We start from the raw sequence: 7,475 nt of genomic DNA on the forward strand, positions 1-7,475 counted from the left end.
GTATTTGCTGGAGAGAAGAAAATCAGATTGTAGGAAATGCAGCACATGACAAAAAAAAAAAAAAAAAGAGGGGGGAGTGGATGGAAGGGAAAAAAAAAATAAAGTGAAGCCGTTTTTTATTGCTCCCAGAATCTCTCGCCGTGGTTCGAAATGTGCTGCTCGTGCCAGCACACAGCGGGACAGCACGCCGCCCGGAGGAGCCTCTTCCCTATGGCGTCGCAGGGGCTTCGGGGTGGTGTGGGGGGGTGTGCTGGTCTGGAAGAGGGTGACAGGGGGATGGGAGATGCTCTGGGATCTTTCCCCACCTCCACTCCCTCATTTATTTATTTATTTACGTCCCGGCATATTACCTAATCCCTCCCATTTTCCGTGGCTGTCACATCCCTACTTCCACAGCCAAGACACGACGGAAAATATGTTTGATTTTTTTTTTTTTCTTTTTCCTGGCAGGTACCCGATTTCTTTTTTTTTGTAGTTGGTTTTTTTTTTTTGTTAAAAAAAAAAAGCCACCATTCCTTCCTTCCAGAAATGTAGCAGCGGTTCTGGTCCTTCCTGTGTTCATGCTGGGATGTCTCCCTGCCCCTGGCGGTGGTGGCGTTGGCACTGCACGGCTCCTCCGAGGAGCCAAAGGCTGGGTGAGAGTTGGGGTCTGCGGGAGTGAAGGAGAGTACTACTTGTTTCTTGAGAGAGGTGGCGGGACCTGCTGGGTAGAGAGAGGGGGCTCCCAGCCAGAACCGCTGCCTTTATCCCCCCGCTTTAATGAGAAGCTCATGCTGGGTAACTAATTTTATCTCATTCTGTCTGTCCGATGGGAGCAGCCGAGGTGTCGGCATCATGACACGCAGTCCCAGCCCAGCTTGTGAGCTGGGCAGAGCTCTCAGGCGGATAAAACTCCTGCATGCCTTCGGCCAGGTAAAAAACGGGAGAGCAAAACATGTGCTCCCACTGATGAAAATCCTCACAACCCCACGGGGGGACACCGAGACCCCCAAAGGCGACAGCCATGGGGGAACAAGTGCCATGGCCCCCCCCAGCCCTGGACCTACTGTCCACCTGCAGCACCAGCGCCTCCTCCTCTGCTTTGTGTCCTCATTTTCCTGCTGCCAAATGATTCAATACCCTAATTACAACACTTCAGTGGGCGATATAATTACCAGACATGCCCACAGCGCTTGATTGCAGAGGCTGGGGGAAGAGGGGCCTGATCCTGTCCCTGCTGAGATGCCCTGATCACGGGGGGATGGCTCACAAGGGACGGTCTTTGCTCAGCTCTTTGGCCACAAGGAGGGGAAGGGTCTTCATGCCAAAAAGGCGGGTGGGCAACATGGACACCCCGACAGCCCTGCGCATGCCAAAGCAGGGGTCTGGGCAAGGTAGGTGCACTGGGGGCTCCGTCTCTCCCCCAAGGACCTATGTGGCAAACTGGATGACCATACCCCAGCTCAGACGCAGCCGAAGAGCGCTGAATTGCCACCGCCGCGCTTGCCGCAGGGTTTGAAGCTCTGCGGAGCAGCCTGGCTCTCCCTGGGAAGGACCAAGAGCATCCCCAGCCGGGGACGCTGCCAGGCAGCCCGGCAGCACGCAGACGGGTCCAAACCATGGCCACAGCCTGGACCCACACCAGGCGAGGACACAGAGTCTTTCCGCTGAAGAGCCAAATTAGAACACATAAGTGGCAGAAAATGGCCTGCGAAGAGCCTGGAGCAGAGACGGCAATATCGGACATCAGCCGAGCAGGAGGGGCCGGGAAAGGGGAGGCAGTGGGACCCCAGGGCTGAGGTTGGACCAGCCCCACCAGCATCTGCCTTGTGCTGAGGAGCTTGATAAAAGCACAGAGGACACGGGCGCATCCCACAATGGGCAGGATCAACACCCAGGGAGGAGTAAGTCTGGGAAAGGGTAAAAAATGGGAATTGTTGAGTTGTAAAGCATGAGGTTAGAGCGAGGTGAAGACAGGAGCTGCATCCCGGGAAGAACAGTAACGGCAAATGGCTCCAGCACCATCACTGTGGGGTTTTACAACATTCAGAGCACCTGCAGATGTCACAGCTCCTCAATGACCCCAACAAAGCCACTTCTCTGGACCCCCCCCCTTTCCAAGTGACCCAGGAGGAGATGGCAGGGCAGGACTCATCCAATGAGACCTTCCCAGGAGGAGCTGAGGGTGCCCTGGCCTGCAGAGCCACCAGAAGGGATTTGGGAATCATCCCAAACTCAAAAGCTTCAGCTGCAATTTTTTAAGAAAAACTTAATATTCTTCATGGAAACCAGCTGGATTTCTTTTGATTTAAGCCAAAGCTCACATGTGGGATAGCTGGCATGGCCAGTCCTCCTACTGATGCTCAGGATCAAACATAAGAAGGAAGAAGAAGGTAAAAGCAAAATAACATATTTTAAGTTTGGGGTCATCTTCTTGTTTTGCTCTGTTCCCTTTGATTTCCATTTCATAATCTTTTCCTGGGAGCTGGTGAAGTTGGGACCTGCCCCTATCTCTGGATATAAGCGTAGAGGTGATGATGTTTCAGCCTCTGAGTTTAGTAAAGGGAAGGACAGAGCTGCTCATTTCTTTTGCCGCTTGGTTGCATTTTGGAAGACCACGTGTAATCGGGAGTGTCTGCAGGCAGAGCCGAGACACGAGTGAGCAAACCGCTCATCTGCTGTGCAGCTGCAGGGGAGCGCTGTGTCTGCACACCTAACGCTTGGCAACGCCGGGCCAGGGAAACTGGGGGGGGCCTGGGGGGGCATTGGCAGACTGGCCACGTTGTGCAGCAGGGAACCCTACGCAGGGACCAGGATGCTCATATCTCTGCTGGTGCCCAAACTGCCTCTGCCAAGCTCCACGTCGGCAGTGCTTGCGTGTGCAAAACACACCGGTCCCGGCTCCCAGCGGGATGAAGACCCGCTGCCCCATCGCGTGCGCAGCCCCCCGCTGCAGCTGCCGTTACCCCTCCGGCCACTCCGTGCCAGCCCCTCTCCACCCCGCCCCAGCCTTCAAAGCTGCCGCCGGCTGCCTCTTATCCTCCCCATCCTCTCTGGAAATGGCAGCGATGCTTATGCAAACTAGGAAGCAAAAGCTTTACTGTGCTTTTCCATCGTGCGCAAATGGCTGGGGGTTACGCGGAGCCGACGCGCGGCTCGCGCCAAGATCCAGCTTTGCAGCCCCGCTCCCAGTCGGCCGGCCGGCCGGCCAGATGAGCCGGTTTAGAGTTTCTGCCGCAAGCCATGCAAAGGAAGAAACAAAACCAAAGGGCAGTGAGACCGTGACCTGAATTCAACTTTGGGGGGCTGGCATCTCTCCGTTCCTGCATGCCCCCTTCGCTTCCGAGGGGTGATTCCTCTCCATCCCTGCACAACATCCCATGCGGGATGTTCAGCCAAGCCCGAGAGGTGGTACGGGAGGGTCCATGGGCCTCCGTGGGTTGGTGCCTGTGTGAAGCCCTCCCCATCCCGGTCCCGCAGGCGTGCTGGGCTGATGGCCCAGGAAACGCTTTCATTGCAAACACAGAGTTTGGCCTCCCCTGAGGCAGCTTCCTTCCCAGCTCCCACACTGCAGAAAGGTTTCTATTGATCTAATCTTTGAGTAAAATCTCCGCAATTCTTGCAGGCTTTTTCTCCGTTTCCTTTCCCATTTGAGCTGACAGCATCAGATCCATATCTCGCCAGTGAGACCACAGTCTCACTTCCACCCCTGCAGCTTTGCTTGTGATACAGAGGTTGCCCCAGAGCTCCCCAGAGGCAAAGGGATGCGGGAAAGCAGCGCAGGTCCCTTCCTCTGCCCTTGTCTGTTACCTGGGGCTGCTCTAGCGCTGGGGAGCAGAAGGAAATACCTGACATTCCTGCTCCATGCTCTCATTTCTCAGGCAGACCTCGCACAGCTGAGCTCACTGGGCTCCTGATTGATTATTCAGGGAGATTTTCTCTTTCCAGTAATGCCGCAGCCTCTGCTGGTTCCTCTCGCTGAGCCAGGCAGGCAGCTCTGCCCGGGGTGACCTCGCAGGCACGGTCCAGCCTTGGGAAACAGGAGGATGGACCGCGTAGGATGGAAGGAATACGGGAATGTCCTGCTGATGTGCTGGGGACAGGCAGCACCACTGCTGAACAGAGAGCTGGGAGGGAAGGATGGTGCTGGGAAGGGGAGCCTGGACTTGGGTGCTGCTTTCCCTTTCTGTCCTGGGTTGGAAAGGGAAAAGGAGAAAGGGAAGGAAAAAAGGGAAAGGAAAGAGAAGGAAAAGGAAAGGGAAGGAAAGGGTGTCAATTCTTTACTTCTTTATTTCCCCCTCTGTCGCTGCTGGCCAGCAGCTGTGCACAGCTCCTCCAACATCTGGAGTCTCTTGGCCACCGGCTGGGGCTCTTGGAGGACGTGTGCGCTCGTGCTGAACTGCGGCACGCTGGGTTAAGGGAGGAATGTGACTCCGGTCGGAGGAGCGGGGAGGCTGTGCCGCCCGTGCGCAGCCAGCCGCCGGCTCAGCAGGAGTTCCTGCTCCCTCTCTCCCTCTCCTGCCCAGCGGGATGGCAGACCCTGCCCAGGTATGGGAAGCCTGGGCTGCTTCTGACAAGAGGAAGGGTGCCAAGGTCCGCCAGGGGTTTTGTGCGGTCCCCGGGCCAGGTGCAGGGCTGGGACAGGTGAGCCAGCGGGGCCAAGCCCAAATTTCCATCCCTGGCCCCGTTGCTCCACTCACGGTCCCAGATGTGGGAGGCAGCAGCCAGTGTGAGGAGCACTCCTGCAGCAAGGCTTGGGAGAAGCCCCAAGCCTAGGGAGATGCACAGTGGGGACGGGGCTGCTGCCAGCATCGCCCCATGCTGCGGGGATGCAACGGTCCCTCTGCCACCCCCAGCCACCCCACCACCCTCCTACCCCATAGCAGATGCCGCTCTCAGGGGCGTCCAGAGGTGGAAAGCGTCCGATCACGTGTACCCAGCACAGCTTGGAGCCTCCTGGTAAAATGGGGAAAATCCTCTAGGTATGTGTAACAGCCAACATGAGGGCTAGAAGGCAGCTGGGTGCTGCAATTTTGGCCGTGCACACTTGTGGGACCCTTTTTACCATCCTGGCTGTGGCACCAACCATGCCCACCTTCGGCACACGTGTTTTGTGGCCCGCGGGTTGCTCAGCTGTAAGCAGCAAAACGAAATGTCACCCCGAGTTTAGGAGGGATTTCACACCGCCCGACCCCACGCTGCCATTCGCTGCCCCGCGGGGCCCTTGGCTGCCGTGCCCCTGCGAGGGGGACGTGGGCACCGGAGCAGGGCAGGAGCGGGTGGGAAACTGCTGCTCCCTCCCCGCGCTGGCGCTGACCGAGCAAACCCTGGCTGCGCTCGCCTTGGCCGGGGCCGCAGCCTATTTTTGGAAGCTCTCGAGACTTCCAGGGAGGGAACCGCCTTTTCTTTCCCTTCATTCACAGACAGGGTCATTTTGATTTGTTACGTGTTTGTGCGGGGATTTTTTATTATTATTATTATTATTGTTATTATTTATTTGTGTCCTGCCTTTTATTTATGGCATCAGAGAAGCGGAGCCGAAACACAGCAGAGGCAGAGAGGAAGGTTTGGGCTCGCCTGTTTGGGGGAGCAAAAGCAGCCAGGCTGCAAACACGGTGGGGACGTGAGTGTCTCTCTGCCACGAAATGTCTGTTCTTTGTATCCTGCTGGTGGCACTTGCCAGATTCAGGGATGCGGAGGGATAGAGAGGAGCCGGCAGGCTTCCACCTGGGCGACAGCCTGGTTCCCCACTGCCTGGCAGGGATGCTGCGAAAACTGGCTTTCCAAGAAACTGGGCTCCAGGGCTGAGCACCCAAAAAAGGACCAGCCTGCCTCTGACTGGGGAAATTGGAGTACTTACTCTCTTTGCCTCCTGCTCCATGGTTTCCCAGCCTAGCCATTTCCTTGCTGGGGGGATGCTTTCTCCCTGCTCTGTGTCCTACGTGACACACAGCTCCCATTTGTGGAAGACCCCAATTCTATAGGAATCCCCCCAAAACACAAGTGCAGTTGTTCTGCCTGGGATGCAGCAAAGGACCCAGGAAGAGCCAGGTCATGACACGACTTTTAGGAGAATTTGACCTTCTCTGCTCTGGTGCGGGTTAGACCTTGACCTCTGTGGTGACAGCGGTGGAGGGCAGAGAGGGCTGCCTGATTTGAGACCCGCTGCAGATGGTGACACTAATTTGGATGTCCGAGGAGAGCCAACCCCCCTGCCTGCCCTAGAGGACAGCTAATTGCATTGGGCATCAGTGGGATGCTCTCATGAGCGTGATGAACCACTCAGCCTTGGTCACAGCTCCTGCATCCCTGCTGGGCTCTGCAGCCTCCCCCAGGGACCCGCGCCTCCCCCAAGCACAAGTGGGGAAGGCAGGAGGAGCAGGACCTTCCCCATGGGATCAGGAATGGTTCTGGGCTGCGCTGGTGATGTAAATCATTGTGGCAGAGGCGCTGGCGAGGCCGATGCAAGCCCCAGCCGCCTCCTGGGCAATCCCCGTGGAGGGGGTTAAGACAGGTGATGGCATCACCCTGGCTGGTGAGCATCTCCTGACCCACACCAGGAGAGCGCATCAGATTTTCCTCTTTCTGGGGCTGGGTTGCCCTTCCTCTGCACTGCCCGCATCCTGTGATGCTCAGAGGGGCTTTCAGTCTCCCCGGGGGTCGGATCCCCCCCCATTGCGACCAGCTCAGCAGGGGTCCCGGTCAGCACGGTGCCTCGGTGCTGGGCTGTCCCGGGGCTGCCTGGGAGCGCAGTCAGGAAACATAAAAGCAGTCTGGGCTGTGCTTGCCAGTGCTGGAGCTGCAGCGAGCACAGGGACTGCCACGTCTGTGAGCAGAAACAACGGGGCCTAATTATGCTCCCTCCCCTTTGCCCCCCTCTTCTCCTTCCCCATACGGCCCCCGAGCTCACAGGGGGGTCTTGGGGAAAGGTCTTGATGAATCCCAGGGGCACGAAGTCTTGAGCTCGGCTGAGGAGCTGGGGTGGATGCTTGGGGTCTCACGGTGAGAGGAGCGGGGAGTCCTGGGGGTGTCTCTGCAATGGTCCCCTTCTCCTGCTGCACATGGGCTCCTTGTCCCTCCCGACTGCTCCAGGACATCAGGTGCACCTCCACTGCCAGCCACGCATGGCAGGGATGGTCCTGCACCACGTCCCACAGCCACCAGGTTTTTGTCCCTCTGGGGAAATTGTGTCCTTGGGGAAAAGTGCCACCAGAGTGCCAGGGAGGAGAGCACCAAGGTCCCGCTCAGCTAAGGGGGTTGGAGGTGGCACTCAAGTGAGTCGGGTTGGTGGGGAGGCCGGCAGGGGCAACCGCTCCACAAGGACGCGGAAAGCAAAAGCAAAGCTCCCAAGCTCCGTCTGCAGGACATCACAACATGTGAAAGTGTTTATTTCATTGGATGGAGATGGATAAACAAAGCCCCAGCAGAGGCGGTGGAACAAAATCCTCCGCAACAACCCCTGGCCGGGAGCCGCCAGCTCCCATTCCTGCAGCGCT

The sequence above is a fragment of the Vanellus vanellus genome, assembly GCF_965231255.1.
Source record: "Vanellus vanellus genome assembly, chromosome: 15".
Lineage (NCBI taxonomy): Eukaryota > Metazoa > Chordata > Aves > Charadriiformes > Charadriidae > Vanellus > Vanellus vanellus.